Below are 18,975 nucleotides of genomic sequence, written 5' to 3' on the forward strand. Positions count from 1 at the left end.
TTTGGGGGTCTTTATCTTTGATGGTCCTTCTTCCTCCTTGAAATGATCTTTTCCTATAGAATTCACAAATCTTGTTTTTTTGTATAAACCCAAATGTCATTTCCTCAGAGAAGTCTTTCCTGATCACTTATTCTAATAGAGAACTCCCGTTATTTTCTGTCCCCTAATCAATCTGCCACATACCTTTATTTAACCATTGCTTATAAACATAAGATCCATTTTTTCACTTTCCTGTTGACTATCTCACTGACCCAGAAGAATTTAAGTTCACTTAGAGCAAGATCTTTATTTCTTTCTTCACTGTGTCCACAGTTACTGCTTATAATAAACTCTCCATAAGTATTTGTGGAATAGATGTACTGTAGAGATGGGACTTGGTTAAGGAAGGATCTGATTCATACTTGGACACTTGAAGGCCATATACACAAAATGTATATTCTATTTATCTAAAAACTTGCTATTTTCATTTGTCTCCTCAAAGCTCTTAGGTATTGATAGAGTGCTGAATCTGAAAGAAAAACACAAAAGTGGTAGCTCTGGCCTGCCGTTTATAATCTAAATCCCCTAGGGAAAGTCACTTGAACCAGCAACTCAATTCCCCAAGTTGTAAAATGGTGATCATCACATCTTCCATCACTAACCCAGAGAATTGTCAAATGAGAAAAGAAGCCATCACTTATTATGCACCTACTATATATCAGGCATTGTACACTCAGATGTGTCTTTCATATATATTTCTCTTCTGAATTATTACAGTGACTTTCTAACTCATTTCACTGTCTTCACCCATGAAATCCATTTAAGATGGCCTTGGAGTAATTCTAAAAATATAAATCGGATCTTATCACTCTTCTAATGACCAGGACACCCTCCTGCAGCTCTCTATCGACTAGATAATAAAGTCCAAATTCCTTGGAGTGACAAAAACAAACCTTTAAATTCTGGCCCCTACCTCTTTCTCCTGCTTCATTTCTTAGAACTCAGCTTTCCTCCATCCGAGTTTCTTAAAATATCACTCACCCATTTGTCCTTTAATAAAACAGACTATTTCTGATCATTTGACTCTGTATTTGTGATGTGCTCTGCCTGGATCTCCTCCCATCCTTTGACTGTCAAACTCGCATTTATCCCATAAAGTTCCATAGACATGTAATCGCCTGCATGAAGCCTTTAACAGAATATGCCCAAACCTCCAGAAGAGTCAACCACCCTGTATTATTTTTATACCTTTTACATGCAATCACCTTTAATACATCACACTTACTAAAATATTTTTGGTTGTCACATATATTACAAATTCCTTGAGGCCTGTAACCAATTCTCTTTCTTAATCACCTTTGTATCTACCAATAGTAAACATATAGTAATTTCTCTATAAGTATTTGTTGAAAGAAGTAATGAGTCCCTTCATACAATCTTGTAACTTTCCCTGTAAGTAGGTAATGATATCTCTATATTTACCAAAGAACACTAGACAAATGTAAGAACTACCCAAACCAGGACATGATCAAGCACTAAAAGGGCATCATTTCTCTTGGAAGACAATCATAGATTAGGAGTGTTAGAAGGCTTAGGGTCACCATATTTAAAAGGCCCTACATGAGGTAGTATACCTTTATCTCCCTCACTACACTCTAGTTCTTGTGGCCTCCTATGTGCTCCTAGAGCACAGCAAGCATGTTTCCACCTCAGAGCATCTACATGCTCTTATTAAATGTTACCTTATTCAAGTAGCTTTCCCTAAACACTCTCCAAAATAGGGTACATACTCCAACCCACCTCACTCTCCATCACCTAAATTTCCTTCATTTTTCCTTGAAACGATCACCATTTGGTATACTTGATTATTTTTATTTATTTTCTGTAGTAGGTGCTGGGAAGTAATCCAAGGTTCAATTGGCAGAATGTGAACAGTTAGCCAGAAAAGGGATGTTGGTACTAAAATGATGGAGAACTTTAAAAGCTTGACAGAAAGGTTTGGATACCATTTTGTTGAAAATGTGAAGCCTCTGAAGATTTTTTACCAGGCAGTTGACATGATGGAAGCTCTGTTTTAGGAAGGTTAATAGGATAAACATGCATTAGCAGAGCCCTGGTCACTGTGTAGCTGGACCAGTCCCCTAACAATAGAGTTCTAGGACTGTGCCCTCAGTTTTGTAATTGACTTCAAGAATTGTTTATGCCCTCAGAGTTTTGCTATCTTCTAGTTAGACATTCTGAGTATCAAGAGTGATCTCAATAAGCCTGAGTTTATCACACCCTATAGTAACACCTAATAAAGGACCATAGAGATGGTCCCTTAGACTCCTTCCAATGAAGCCAGCTCTGTAAAGCTGGGTCAGATTCTCCAACAGTGACTCCATTTAGTCCCACCTTCCTTCTATCTTCCATATTCCACGATAAAGTGGCCCCAGAATGCCTTACAGCACAACGAGCCTGGATTAAGCCAGAAGTAACAGAACTTGACAACATTTTGAAATAAAGGGACATGGAAAAGGGTCCAGAATGACACCAAGTTTTCAAACCCAAGTGATAGAAAGAACAATGATTCCATTTGCATTAGTGGGAGAACCAGAGAAAAACTGATCATTTCCGTTTAAAACCTGTTGATTTTAAAGACACGGAAGAAAATTCAGGTAAAATATCTGTACATATCTAGAAAAGTAGGATTCAAATTAGGAAATAAATTTGTATCTAGTACTCAGATCTTGGCATCATTTGCATTGATGTGTTATTTGAAGCTGAGAAAGTAAGATGAGCAAAAAGTAAATTGAGAAAAAACATTTTAGCACGATTTTAGAGTCAATTTAAGCAGGATGATGAGGAAAACAATAAGGGAAGAAGTGTAAGGAGAAAAGGGAAGATCCTTTTAGTAACATGTGAGTGATGAGTGTTGCTGGGAAGATGGCGGAGTAGGAGCACCCTAAGTTTACCTTGCCCCACTGATACAACTAGGTAACACTCACTTCAGTGTAAATACCCCAGAAAGTAACCCAAAGACTGGCAGAACAAAGTCCACAATTAAATGTAGAGAAGAGCCCACATCAAAGAGGGTAGGAAGAATAGAAACGTGGTGGGGAGCTAAATGGACCAGCAAGATTATCCACAGGAGGGAGGGACCCGAGGATGCAAAGGGGAGAGAAACAGACCCTCACACTGGGGACCCCAGACAGGGAAGACAAACCACCATAACATTTCGTTCTTAAAACCAGCAGGACTTAAAACTCAGAATGTAAAAAATTAGTGGCTCCACTCAGGGAGAGTTGGGTGGGCAAGAGAAAACTGAGTCCCTGCCCTTGAAGAGAATGCACAACAGCCCACAGAGAAACAGTATAGAAGCAACAGTTTGAAAAATGCCTGGGGCATATGGGAGAAACAGTTGTTTATTCATGTCAGAGGTGTCCTGGAGGGACACAGATTATGGGAAGACTCCTCCAGAAACAAAGGAGCTGGCAGGAGCCATTTCCCCCTTCCCCCCCACCCCACCCCAGCATAAATACATAGACACCTCAGGAACCAGCATAACACTGACTCTTGTTGCCTAACTTGCTAACACCACTGTCCCACCACTCCACCCCCTACAGCCAGGCCTGCCTCAGTCCCTGTGTTGCAGGTCCCATCCTCTAGAGAACTGGCTGTGCACAAACCTGGAAAACACTGCATGTCCTGCCTCCACACACATTGGGGGACCACCCCTCAACCACACTTTTGTCTGGAGCCCATCCAAAGCAGTACCACAAGCCTGGCAGTATGCAAGCAGCCCCAACATGGGCCAGCACCACTCCAAAAAGGTTCCTGCCCTGGGGAGAGAGAAAACCACACACACCAGACTTTTAGTCCTACCAGTGGGCTTGGAGCAGACAACTGGTCTGACTACATGTCAGCCCACCAATGAAAGCTGCTTAGGGGACAACACAGGGAAAGCACACTGCAGTTTGGTGCTGCTGCACTTTGCCAGACACCTGATCTGACTCAACTCAAGCCTGAGGCAGCCGCACACTGACCCACTAACAGTACAGGGACCAGACACTGCCCATAGAAGGAAAAGAGAGCTACTGCAGATGATGGAACTAAAGGAAAAGTTTCAGCCACAATGTTAGGATACACGCAGCACACATAGGAGACACTTCTGAAGTACCAGGTCCAGTAAACAGGGGACACTACAGTGCAGGACACTACAGGATCTCTTCTTCATAAGGACACTATCAGAAGCAGGACATATAACTGACTTTCCTAACACAGAGAAACAGTTACACAAAATGAGACAGAGGAATATATACCAAGTAAAAGAATGGGACCAAACCACAGCAAGAGACCCAAGCAAAACAGAGATAAGCAATATGCCTGATGAATAATTTAAAGTAATTATCATAGGGGTGCCTGGGTGGCTCAGTCAGTTAAGCATCTGACTTCGATTCAGGTCATGGTCTCATGGTTCATGAGTTCAAGCCCTGCATCAGGCTCTCTGCTGACAGCTCAGACCCTGGAGCCTGCTTTGGATTCTGTGTCTCCCTCTCTCTCTGGCCCTCCCCCACATGTGCTCTCTTTCTTTCTCAAAAATAAATAAACATTTAAAAAATTTTAAAGTAATCATAAAGATACCAGAGTTGAGAAAAGAGTAGAAGACATCAGTGAGACCACTAACAAAGAGATAAAGAACCAACCAGAGATGAAGAACACAATAAATGAAATTTATACTAGATGGAATAAATAGGAGACCAGAAGAAGCAGAAAAACAAATCAGTGACCTGGAGGACAGAGTAATGGAAAGCAATCAAGCTGAGCAAGTGAGAGAAAAAAAAAATATGCAAAATGAGAATAGACTTATGGAACTCAGTGACACCATCCAAGCTAATAACATTCACCTTATAGGGATTCCAAAAGAAAAGAAAGGGGGATGGAAAATATATTTCAAGAAATAATATCTGAAAGCTTCCCAAATCTGGGGAAGGAAACAGAAACCCGGATCCAGGAGGCCCTGAGATCCCCCAACAAAATCAACCCAAGGAGAACCACACCAAGACATGTAGTAATTAAAATGGCAAAAAGTAGTGATAACGAGATAATTTTAAAAGCAGCAAGAGAAAATAGTTACATACAAGGGAAACCCCATAAGGCTGTCAACTGATATTTTCAGCAGAAACTTTGAAAACCAGAAGGGAGTGGCATGATACATTCACAGTGCCTAAGGGGAAAAAAAATCTGCAACCACAAATACTCTATACAACAAGGCTATCATTCAGAATACAAGGAGAGGTAGTTTACCAGACAAACATAAGTTAAAGGCATTCATAACCACTAAACCAGCCCTATAATAATTGTTAAAGGGAACTCTTTGAAGGAAAGACCATAAGCAAAAGTAAGGAAAGTAGGAAGCACAAAAGCAGTAAAAATGTATCTGTAAAAATCAGTCAAGGGAGTCACAAAATAAGAGGACATTAGTTACCTAAAGCATGCAGGGGGAAGAGGAATAAAGAATGGATTCAAACTTAAGCGAATATCAGCTTATATACAGACTGCTATATGCAGAAGATGTTATATACAAACCTAATGGTAACCTCAAATCAAAAACCAGTAATAGACATGCAAAAAAAATAAAGAGAAAAGAATCCAAGTATATCATTTAAAAAGCCAACTTATCATGAGAGAAAGGAGCAAGAGAATAAAGGAACAAAGAAAAACTACAAAAACAATCATAAAACAAGTAACAAAATAGCAATAAGTACATACTTATCAATAATTACTTTGAATGTAAATGGACTAAATGCTCTAATCAAAAGACATAGGGTGATGTAATGGACAAAAAACAAGACTCATCTATATGCTGCCTACAAGAAATTCATTTCAGTCCTAATGACACCTATAGATTTAAAGTAAAGGGATTGAGGGGCACCTAAATGGCTCAGTCAGTTAAGCATCCAACTCTTGATTTCAGCTTAGGTCATGATCTCAGTCATGAGATAGAGCCCACATCAGGCTCCAGGCTGGTTATAGAGACTGCTTAAGAATCTCTCTGTCCCTCTATCCCCTAATCACGTGCATGAGCACACACTCTCATTCTCTCTCTCTCTCAAAAAAAGAAAAGCATTTATCATGCAAATGGAGGGGAAAAGAAAGCTGGGATATCAACACATATATCAGACAAAATAGACTTCAAAACAAACACTATAATGAGACAAAGAAAGATACTATATAATCATAAATGGAACAATCCAACAAGAAGATATAACAATGATAAATATTTATGCACCCAACACAAAAGCACCCAAATACATAAAGGAGTTAATAATAAACAAAAGAGGAATCAATAGTAATACAATAATAGTAGGGGACATTAGCACTCCATTTACATCAATGGACAGTTCATCCAAATAAAAAATCAACAATGAAACAGTGGCTTTGGTGACACATTGTACCAAATGGATTTAACTGATTTTTGAGAATATTCCATCTTAAAACAGAAGAATACACGTTCTTTTCAAATGCACGTGGAACATTCTCTAGAATAGATCACATCTTATGCTACAAAACATGTCTCAACAAATTCAAAAAGACCAAAGTCATACCATGCATCTTTTTTGATTTTAAATCAAAAACTAGAAATCAACCACTAGAAAAAAAATCTGGAAAGAGCACAAATACATGGAGGTTAGAAAACATGCTTCTAAACAATGAATACATCAACCAATAAATCAGAGGAAATTTAAAAAAAGCATGCAGACAAATGAAAATGAAACCACAATGGTCCCAAATCAACGACAAATGTGGTTCTAAGAGGGAAGTTTATAGTAATACAGGTGTACCTCAAGAAACAAGAAGAATCTCTAGCAACCTAACCTTACCCATAAAAGAGATAGAAAAAGAATAAACAAGACCCAACACCAGTAGACTGAAGGAAATAATAAAGAGTAGAGCAGAAATAAATAGATCAATGAAACCAGGAGCCAGTTCTTTAAAAAGACCAATAAAATTGATAAACCTTTAAGCCAGACTCATCAAAACTCATCAAAAGAGAGGACTCAAATAAACACAATCAGAAATGAAAGAAGAGAAATAACAACAACTGTCACCACAGAATTAAAAGATTTTAAGAGAGTGGCACCTGGGTGGCTCAATTGCTCAAGCGTCAACTTGGTTTTGGCTCAAGTCATGATCTCACACTTTATGGATTTGAGCCCTGAGGCTCTGTGCTGACAGTGTGGAGCCTGCTTGGTATTCTCTCTCTCTCTCCTTTTCTCTCTGCCCCTCCCCTCCTCTCTCTCTCCCTCTCAAAATAAATAAATACATTTTATAAATATTTTAAGAGAATATTATGAAAAAAGTATATGCCAACAAGTTGGACAAACTAGAAGAAATGGACAAGTTCCTAGAAATATAGAACCTCCCAAAACTGAATCAGGATGATAGAATATTTGAACAGACCAATTACCAGCAAGGAAATTGAATCAGCAATCTTAAAACTCCCCAAAAACAAAACTCCAGGAACTGCTTCACAGATAAATTCTACCAAACATTTAAAGAATAATTAGTACCTATTTTTCTGAAACTATTCCAAAATACAGAAGATGAAGAAAAACTGCCAAATTCATCATATGAGGCCAGCATTACCCTAATACCCAAAACAGATAACACCACAGAAAAAGAGAACTACAGGTCAACATCTCTGATGAACATAGATGCAAAAATCCTCAACAAAATATTAGCAAAAAAAAAAAAAATCCAACAATACATTAAAAAAATCATTCTCCATGATCAAGTGGGATTTATTCCTGGGATGTAAGGACGGTTCAATATTTGCAAATCAATCAGTGTGATACAGCACATCAGTAAGAGAAAAGATAAAAATCTAATGATCATCTCAATAGATGCAAAGAACACATGTGAAAAAATCAACATCCATTCATGATAAAAACCCTCAACAAAGTAGGTTTAGAGGGAACATGCCTCAACATAATAAAGGCCTTATATGAAAAACCCACATCTAACGTGCTCAATGGTGAAAATCTGAGAGCTTTTCCTTTAAGTCAGAGAAAAATCAATGATGCCCACTCTCACCACTTTTATTCAACACAGTACTGGAAGTCCTGGCCACAGCAATCACACAAGAATAAGGAATAAAAGGCATCCAAATTGATAAGGAAGTAGTAAAAGATTTACTATTTGCAGATAACATACTATATGTAGAAAACCCTAAAGACTACCAAAAAACTACTAGAACTGATAAGTGAATTTAGTAAGATCACAGGACACAAAATCAATGTAGAGAAATAAGTTGTATTTCAATAATGAAGCATCAGAAAGAGAAATTAAGAAAACAATCCCATTTAAATTGCACCAAAAATAATAAACTACCTAGGAATAAACTTAACCAAAGAGGTGAAAGACCTATACTCTGAAAACTATAAAACACTGATGAAAGAAACTGAAGACAACACAAATGAAGACATTCCATGTTCATGGATTGGAAGAACAAATATTGTTAATTATCTATACTACCCAAAATAATCTGCAGGTTTAATACAATCCCTATCAAAATACCAACAGCATTTTTCACAGAACTAGAATAAATAATTCTAAAATTTGTATGTAACCACAAAATACCCCAAATAGCCAAAGCAATCTTGATAAAGAAAAACAAAGCTGGAGGTATCACAATTCCAGACTTTGCATTATACTACAAAGTTGTAGTAATCAAAACAGTATGGTACTGGTACAAAAACAGACACATAGATCAATGGAATAGAATAGAAATCCCAGAAATAAACCACAATTATATGGTCAATTAATGTTCAACAGAGGAGGCAAGAATACTCAATGGGGAAAAGACAGTCTCTTCAACAAATGGTGCTGAGAAAAACTGGACAGCTACATGCAAAGGACTGTAACTGGACCACTTTCTTACATCATACACAAAAACAAACCAAAAATGGATTAAGGACCTAAATGTGAAACCTGAAACCATAGTATGGAAGTTCCTCAAAAAATTAAAAATAGAACTACCATATGATCCAGTAATCACACTACAGGGTATTTACCTATAGAATATGAAAACACTAATTTAAAAGGATATATGAACCCCTATGTTTATAGAAGCATTATTTACAACAGTCGAATTATGGATGCAACCCAAGTGTCCATTGATAGATGAATGGATAAAGATGTGAGAGATAGATAGTGATATACAGATATAGGTAGATAAATAGATAGATAGAAACACACACAGACACAATGGAATATTATTTTGCCATAAAAAAGAATGAAATCTTGCCATTTTCAACAACATGGGTGGATCTAGAGAGTATAACACTATACAAAATAATTCAGTCAGAGAAAGACAAATAGCATATGACTTCACTCATGTGAAATTTAAGAAACAAAACAAACCAACAAAGGCGGGGAAAAAGAGACAAACCTCCCAAAACAGACTCTTAATTACAGAGGACAAACATATGGTTATTAGAAGGGAGGTGGGTGAGGAAATTGGTGAAGTAGGTGAAGGGGATTAAGAGTACACTTACCTTGATGAACACCGGGTAATATATGGAATTGTTGAATCACTATGTTGTATACCTTAAACTAACACAACACTGCAGTTAACTACACTGGAATTAAAATTAAAAAAAAAAAAATGAGTGGTAGATGAGCATAGACATTGGAGTAGAATCTGCAGAAGATATATTCTAGGGGAGTTGAGTAGAATCTTAAGAGGACAACATGATTATCAAGCAGCCATGAGGACTCAGTAGAGAGCAATCTATGAAGAGCTGAGGTGGCATGGTTTTATAACTTTTTATAGCTATCTAAGAGTAGGAATAGAAAGGCAACTAGTGGGAGCTTCTGTACCTTGTCATTTTGCCCAATAATTGTAGAACTGATATGGTATCTAGGGATTTCCACAGTATACACAATCTATCAAAATGTAAGGAATTCTAGGATGTAAAGTAGCACTGATCTGATAGATCCAGCTGAGAAGCTCTGCCTTTTGTTCAAGTACTGGAAAAAAAAAAAAAACACCAAGATCAATGAAAGTCTAACCATTAAATCAGACATACGAGGTAACAGAATCAGAGTATCAAAGCTGGGCAAAAATTAATTCTAATGTTTCCATGAATTTTTGAGCTATTGATTGGGTGATTGATTGAATGATTCAACAGGCTTGAGGCACATACAACGTATCAGGCACTGTCTTCAGCTCTGGGGATGCAAAAATCTCAGATGAGCAGAGAGATAAGGCACAGAAATCTGAAGCAACTTAATGAAGGTCCCACAAGAAATTTATGGTAAAACCTCCTGAGTCCTGGTCTATGCTTTTTGCCTTATGTCCAATTTCTTATATTTCTCTCCAATCAAGTGCTAATTTATTTTTTCCAAATTAGATTAATTTCTTTGAAAGTCCTTGGATCTGTTGGCATTTTCTAATTTGTTCTGATTTTATAGGTTGTTTCATTTAATCAAAATCCTGTTTCTCCAACTATAAAATGATAATGTAGCTGTAACGTGCACTTTCTTATACATGATAATAAGCATAAGAGATACAGTCACCTGAGTTCCTTGGAGAAAGTCACTATGGAGACAAAAGCCGATATTCAATATTGCGAATAATCTCATCTTCTCTTAGCATCAAATGTTCATTTAAATTGCATGAAATAGAAAAATGCGGCTCCTTTAAAATTCCATTGTAGAAAGATATCCATTCTGATTTAGCTGTGTCATAAGAGTAGGAAACACCATTCTTTGTACTTGGAACAAATAGAAAATGGCTGGTTTCGTGTCACTAAAAGGCAACTCAGGTAGATTGGCTCTATCAGCAGGACAGGAAGAAGACCTCTTCATATGAAAACAGTGATGATATTTTGTTATACATGCTGGATTCTCTGGGAAGTAGGTGTGCCCTGCTCAGTGCAAGTTAATCCATTTTCTCCACCCCAGTGGTGCTAGATTGTTTTATTTTTTTTTATCACCTTGGTTGCACTGGGAAATGCATTTTCCAAAACTTACTTTCCTGTAAGGTTCTGGGTCAGAGGAAGTTGCATGATTTGGGTGAGGGATAAGTGGCATGATTATTACCCTTTGTAGTTGGTCATTGGCTAAAGGTAATGAGAGACAGATACAGAGGTACTGGCAGGTTCCAGTCTTCCCAGATATTTTCTCAGCTGCCACCCCAGCTGTGGTAGGCAGAGGTTTAAGGAAGCCCCAAGGTTTTTGCTCCCTGGTATACCCTCCTTGTGTAATACCCTGCCCTTGAGTGTGGGGGAAACTGAAAATAATAGGGTATCATTCCCACAGCTAAGTTCCTATCATTTGACTTTGAGTTAAGCAAAAGCAAGCTTATCTGGGGTGGGCTTGACCTAATCATCAGAATTTTTAAAAGAAGGTTAAGTGTCAGAGAGGCTCATTCCTACCAGCCTTGACAACAAAGCTTCCCTGAGGTCTACAGCAGCAAAGAAAAGATTTCTGCCAACAATCACATGAACTTGGAAGAGACCCTAAGCTTCAGATGAGACCCCAGCCCTCTCGGACACCTTGGCAGCAGACTTGTGAGACCCTAAGAAGACGACCAGGCTAACGTGTGCCCTGAACCCTGACCCACGAAAACTGTGAGATAATAAATGTGTGTTGTTTTAAACCTGTAAGTTTGTGATAATTTGTTACATACTAACAGATAATATATCTGTTCACCAAAAGAAATCCAAGGCCCACCCTCTCAGATGCCTTGCTGAAAATTCAAAGACAGTAGCCATGAAGAGCAAACACATTCATAGACTTCTTTTTTAAAAATTTTAATTTGTATTTATTTTTGAGAGAGAGAAAGAGAGAGAGCACAAACATGGGAGGTCCAGAAAGAGAGGGAGACACAGAATCCTAAGCAGACTCCAGGCTCTGAGCTGTTAGCACAGAGCCTGACGTGGGACTCGAACTCATGAACCGTGCAACCATGACCTGAGCCAAAGGCAGATGCTTAGCCAACTAAGCCACCCAGGTGCCCCCCAAAATTAGAAAGTTTTTATAACTGCCTTAAAAGAAAACCTTGTCTCCTGTAACCACAGGCACAAGATTTCTGAAAATCAGACAAAAAGTCGAATCCTGTGGGTGACTTAAATACAATGCAGATTGAATCCACAACTGCATAGCTTTTTATGTTAAATTTAGAGGCAGGATCTTGAAAATAAGGATGGAGGGATTTAATGGGCAGATTCTAATGAAGCTGAGCACATCATACCCTGAAAATTCTGCTGAGCTTCCTTTTCCAATAGAAGCAGACTGCTCCCTTGTCTGAAGAACCTCCTGAATTGAATTCTCCTGAGGTAGTTACTTATAGGGCACTGCTGGTCCTCCTCAAGACCTTCTCCCACCACCTGTCATTGCTTCCAGGCCCAATTCCTGCCAGGACCTAGAAGACCAGGTGCAAAATACAACCCATGAAAAGGAGCCACTTGCTCATAAAACAAATTGCATGATTGTTCCAATTTACATTGAATGGTTAGAGCCAAAGCAGCAATCAGAATGGTTGAAGCCACAAAGATCATTGATGTTGACAAATTTATCATATTGTCCTAGGGACTAAAATAGAAGGGCAGAAAAAATTAGAGTTTTGACTCGTGTAAATGAAAAAAAAAATTCTAGATCAAAATGAGATATGTCTTGAATGGTCAAAATACAGCCCCCAACTAATTCTCAGACTTGAGCCAGTTTACAGACCTAGTCACTTGAGTAAAGAGGAATCCAGGTCCCCTTAAGAAAGGAATTTATGCACTGCTAAAGATTTATACCTCAAATCCTTCTCCTGGTTTTCTCCAGTGTGCCCAGTGACCATTTACCAAGATGACTTATTGGGCAATATCTTTGAACTGACACTAATTTCTGGTGACCTAAAATGTCACTGTGATCTACCAGTCAGATTACAGGCTTAAGGAGGCCCTGTGCTTATGAAGTTTTGGCCCAGGTCTATCTCATAGTGGGTACAGGGGGCCCCCAAACCCAATCTGTGCCTACCTCCTCTGCTCCAGAATTTAAAGTTAGTACCCATACTCAGAAACTGCAGAGTCCCCACACTGGTTTCCAGACGCATAACACGAGGGCAATTCTTGTAGGAGAGGTCACCTGGAAGCCACTAGAATTGACTCTACTTACCAAAATAATAAGCCAAAGCCATACTGAATTCTTGGAGAGATTGCAAATATTACTGTCACCCTCAAGGCCTCAGAAAATAAAGAGTGGTGATTCCTACCACATGCCTAGTCCACCTTCCTATCTAGCCTATACAGAAGACAGAGGAATCTTCTAAAAACGTCAGAGGATTATTGTAAACTTAATTTAGTGAGAACTGCAGTTGCAGCTGATGGAGTAAGTCAACACATCCATGGCACCTGGTATCCAGCCATTGTCCTGATGAATGCTTTGTATAGAACCACCAAAACCAATTTACTTTTATCTGGCAAGGCTAGTCCCATTCGTTGTCCTACCCCATGGTTATACGGTTATATCAACTCCTAATTGCTGTATCATGATGTAGTTTGCAGGGTCCATGATTGCTTCTCCTTTTCTTACACTGATCCACTATATCGCTGATATCACATAACATTGCTTCTAACAGAAATCTGACCAGTGCAGCAACAGCCTCACACTCACAGTCTACTGGTATCATCATGTCCCCTAACACCCTGACGTAGCCAAATTGTAGAATGCACTTTTGCAGACTCAGGGCACTAGTTGGATGGCAACACCTTACAAAGGTTGGGTTGATCACCTCAAAGACATGGTAAGTACCCTTTATTTGCAACCAATATACAATGCCATCGTTCATTCACAGATCAGGGATTCAAGAGGTAGATTCCAGAGTGGTCACACACATTTCTCCTGGTGATCACCTAGCTAAAAATTTCCCCAACCTCATAATGTTGTGCTCTGCTTATTTACAAATCTTCGTTCCCAAGAGAAAAAAGGCTTATTTACAAGTCTTCATTCCCAAGAGAAAAAGGTTTCCACTGGGAACATAGTCATTATGCCATTAAAATAAAGTTGAAACTGCCATGTGGTCACTTAGATCTACCTGAGCAAATGAAACAATGGGTAAAGATACGGTTACTATATATCTGGGTGATTTATCCTATTTATTCTCTGACAAAGATAAATTAAATTGCTTCCAATACAATAGGAGCAGAGAGGAGCATGTCTGGAATGCAGGAGATCCTCTGGGGCACCTCTTAGTTGTTCCATGGCCTGTGGTCAAAGTTAGTGGAAAACTAAACCCCATACAGAAATGAAGGTTTTGGTCACCTTGATAGAAAGGAACCAGTGTTACAGAACCAGGCTGGAACTCTGGCAGAAAAACCAAGAGGCACTCGGAGATCTTGGTGGATTGGAAATTTATTTAATACATGTGGGCTCAGAGAAGACCGTTTCACCAAAGATCTGAGCGCCAAATGCAAGTGGGGAGGGTAATTTATAGTTGTCAGCTTCCATATCTGTGGGGGTTTTTGTGCGTGCAGCAAAGGAAGAAGAACATGGAGTAGGGGTCTCTAAGCTAGAGACCAGAGTTTGTTTTAGCCCCAGCGGCCAGTTTTGGCATACTTTATTCACTTCTCGAACACCAGGACCAGCTGAAGTGCTTGCTGAGGGTAAAAGGAGTATCAAACAGGTATTAGAAGAAAGAAGCTATAACCACCAGCTGTGGTCTTATAAACAACTGAAGAAAAACAAACCATAGTAGCTATAAATGAATACTTATTTTGATGTGAATATATCTGTATAAAGGTGTTAATTGATTCTTTTTGTTTTTTCCTCCTTTGTCAGTTCTCTTTTTCCCATTCCATAAGTCAACCTTATAACTCAGCATTTAAGTAACAGGATTGTCAAGGGAGAGTGTGACTTCACCAGAAGAGGAATAAATATCACCCCAAAAACAAAGTGAGAGTTTATGTATTTTCCCTTGGAGGGAATGTTAGTGTGTCTACGATTTTACAAGGGGATGATTAGATCATGTTAGGCAGAAGCCTCACTTTGCTATTGTCCTTATTGGGAAGTTTAATATAGGTAAAGGAGGTGTATATGTATGCCAGCTGGGCAAGGGGTTGACTGGTGGGTTGATCTATTGTCAACCTGGTTATGCTGAGAACTGTTTTCCAGACTCTCCTTTTCTATGTAATTCTGGGTTAGAGTTTGTCAAAAATCAAGTAGTATGAGATTTTGGAGGTAGAAGCAGCAACCATCATTCTAAGAGGTTAGAGATGTTGTGGATAGGTACAGAGCTCCCAGGAGATCCCAACCAGTCCAAGCTCTTACCTGCTTAGCACCCAGCTCTCATTCCCACCTGCTGATCTTGCTAACTAACAGCACCCCAGGCCCACCACCAGATGCTTTGTTGCAAAGTCACAGAGCTGAGGGTCACAGTTTCTGTGACCTTCCACAGACAAGGGCACATCTTCTTTTTTTAAAATATTTATTTATTTTTGAGAGAGAGACAGAGCACAAGCAGAGGAGGGGCAGAGAGAGAGGGAGACACAGAATCCGAAGTAGGCTCCAGGCTCTGAGCTGTCAGCACAGAGCCTGATGCGGGGCTCAAACTCATGAACTGTGAGGTCATGACCTGAGCTGAAGTTGGATGCTCAACTGACTGAGCCACCCAGGTGCCCCAAGGGCACATCTTCTGAGGCACACGGAACCTCTGGATTTCCCTTTAAGCTCTAACTCAGTCCCTTGCTCCTAGGATGGTTTATGACCTCTCTCTGAGCATTTAACTCCCCTTTCCAATTCTTAATTCTCTAGTTCCTCTCTCTAATATATAAAGATATAATTCCTATAACAAATCCCTTACCAGAATACTCAGACTGCCTGTATTTCAGATTGAACTCTGACTGCTACAACTAAAAATACTCTAAAAATAATCTTCATTTCTTTTGAAAATCAGCAATAATTTTATACTGAATTTTATACTGAATTCAGAATACCCCTAATATTGGGGCACCCACGTGGCTAAGTCGATTAAGTGTCTGACTTTGGCTCAGGTCATGATCTCCCGGTTAGTGAGTTTGAGCTCCACATCGGGCTCTGTGCTGAAAGCTCAGAGCCTGGAGCCTGCTTCACATTCTGTGCCTCCCTCTCTCTCTGGTCCTCCCCTACTCACACACACACACACTCTCTCTCTCCGTCAAGAATAAACATTAAAAAATTAAAAAATAATTTTTAATTAAAAAAAAGAATATCCCTAATATCAGTGTCAATGCTCAAAACAGAGAAAACTATGAAGAGCATACTCCCCTTAATTCTATGAATTTGCTAACCTGGCCTGTACAGAATACATCATTCTCACTCTCTGAAAAATGTTTCCATGTCTTCCGGTGAATTTTCACCAGCAGACTGATGAGATGCTTTTCTCAGGGTAGTGGCTGTCTGGCCAACGCAGCCACTATGATCAATAGTATTGATTCTATCCAGGAGGCCAGAACTGGAGAGTATGAAAATCTATTCCAGCTTATCTGAGTTAGGCTCACCACATGTGCAATTTCTCACTTATTAAGACTGACCACAGAGGTTCAGAAGACAGAGGCAAGAATTGAAGAACCTGAGCATTGATATCTAGGAGGAAATTCAAGAGTAATCTTGAATGTCTATAAAATATAATAGAAATGATTTAACATGTAAATTATTTAAATAGTTTACCCTGGCACAGAGACTTTCAGTAGCTGCCACAGTACAAATGCTCACCAAGCTCCAGGTAAAATGTTATCATCACGTTGAACAAGCATGAATCTTGGAATGAAATTACAAAGCCATTTTATGTCACCTTTCATTGTTTTTACCCATTTATTTAGTGAGGGTTTGTCTTCTCCCACCCCTATAGAAAATTCAGGCACATCTCAGACATTCTTAATAATTTTTCAGTGATAAAATATTGTTTCAACTTCAGAATGGAAATGTCCATTTTGTGTGTTCAAAATTGCAAACGTCTGTAAAATTAAGGCTTCTGCTCATGCTCACTTCAGCAGCACACATACCAGAATTGGAACGATACAGAGAAGGTCAGCATGGCCCCTGTGCAAGGATAACACGCAAATTCATGAAGCATTCCATATTTCCAATGGGTGATGGGCATTGAGGAGGGCACTTGTTGGGATGAGCACTGGGTGTTGTATATAAGCGATAAACCATGGGAATCTACTCCTAAAACCAAAAGCATACTGTACACACTGTATGTTAGCCAATTTGACAATAAATTATATTAAAAAATAAAGGAAACACATATCTTAAAAAAATTAAGGCTACTGCTATCTCCCCAACCCCTTCTTTCCCCCTCATCTCTATAAAAGCCTGGCACAAGGGAAGAAGGCTGGCCTCTGGTCTCTTTCCCCACCACTGTTTTATCCTTCAACACCATCTGTTAACTAAAGTTTCTGACCTCTTTGGGTTGAAACCTGAGGCATAAAGAGAGGAAAAGAGTTAAGGAAAGTTTTTACTGGAACAATGGCTTTTCTCCAGACCTGGCAGATGTCTGAACTGACTATTTCTCCCATGGTGCTCTCAGGGAATCTGTGAGTTGCCACCTGCAGTTCCCTTGATCTCTGTTCTAGTTGGTCTGGTCACCTATTCTATTTTTACCCTCTGAAAATTGGGTGATACCTTCAGTTCATCACTGCTGATGATTATTTGCACCTCCAGGCAACCTCTGACTCTTCCCCTGCTTTATCTTACCCATCACTGGTCCATGAGAAACAGTCATGCATTCTTCCCCTGATCTGTGTTGGGAGTGCAGACTCAGTACAGTCACTTCTATGTCTCTTGTATATAGCTAATTAAGGCTATGTCTTACACTATCCATTGCTCAGCCAGGAATCAGACAACAGACCAGTGTGTGTGTGTGTTAACTCTGAGTGGTCCTGGTGAAGCCCCTTTCATGGGCACAAGGTGAAGGACAGGTACAATCTACCCCTTCCCTTGAGATGGGTAGGAGAGCTCAGTGTCCACCAGCAACCTTTTCCAAAATCTTCTTTACGTCTTTTTTATTTAAATCCTCAGTTCGTTTAAATCTGCTTGTTGTGGATGAGGATCTGAGAACTGTCATAACCATCTAACCTCTTTTCAAACACTCCTTCCTGTGAATTCTCCATTATAAATTGTTATGCTTACTTTGGTGTTTGATACCTATTTGTTCACATCCTAGGAGAAAATTCCACTGTAAAATACCATCACTTAAAGCAATTCATTTCTTGGGGCGCCTGGGTGGCTCAGTCAGTTAAGCGTCCGACTTCGGCTCAGGTCACGATCTCACAGTCTGTGAGTTCGAGCCCCGCGTTGGGCTCTGGGCTGATGGCTCAGAGCCTGGAGCCTGCTTCCGATTCTGTGTCTCCCTCTCTCTCTGCCCCTCCCCCATTCATGCTCTGTCTCTCTCTGTCTCAAAAATAAATAAAAACGTTAAAAAAAAAAGCAATTCATTTCTAAAATCACTAATTCTTACCCAATTCTATGCCTCAATTCTTGATCCGTTCTCTCAACTTCTCTAGTTGAGAGAACTAGAGTTCACTGTTTAAAGTATAATTAAATTCTCAACCACTTCAAATAAATATATATTTCTTTCAGACAGTTCATGACATTATAACTATGATTTCTAGGTCTTAGCTTCATTTATTTATTCATTCATGTAAAATATTTCCCCCCCAGGTCATCCTATGTGCAAGTCACAATGCTGACCATCAGGACATCAAGGGTCATTAGACTATAACCCAGACACAAAGAGATAACACAACTGTTAAAATTATGAGAAGAGTATTTGAGAGAAACTCAAGTCACACAGAAGGAACAGGAGTTACTAGAGGAGAGGATGCATGAACAGAATCTTCAAAGAGCAGTAGAAGTTGGGGAGTAGAGAGCCATTCCTGAGAAAACAGGAAACATACAAGTCAAAGTAGAGAGGCAAGAGAAGGGATGGAATAATGATTAGCCAAGGATGGTTCAGTATGCATGGAACACATGGGGTGTAAG

The 18,975-nt window shown here is 39.2% G+C and overlaps 1 non-coding gene across 1 annotated transcript; it reads left to right on the forward strand.

Moving 5' to 3' along the window:
- The first annotated feature begins 16,969 nt into the window (after nucleotides 1–16,969).
- LOC122207416 lies at nucleotides 16,970–17,076 on the forward strand. Its single transcript, XR_006196838.1, has one exon. It is a non-coding gene; the product is annotated as a U6 spliceosomal RNA (small nuclear RNA).
- The last annotated feature ends 1,899 nt before the right edge of the window (nucleotides 17,077–18,975 follow it).

This window comes from Panthera leo, chromosome E1 (genome assembly GCF_018350215.1).
Source record: "Panthera leo isolate Ple1 chromosome E1, P.leo_Ple1_pat1.1, whole genome shotgun sequence".
NCBI classification, from domain to species: Eukaryota; Metazoa; Chordata; class Mammalia; order Carnivora; family Felidae; genus Panthera; species Panthera leo.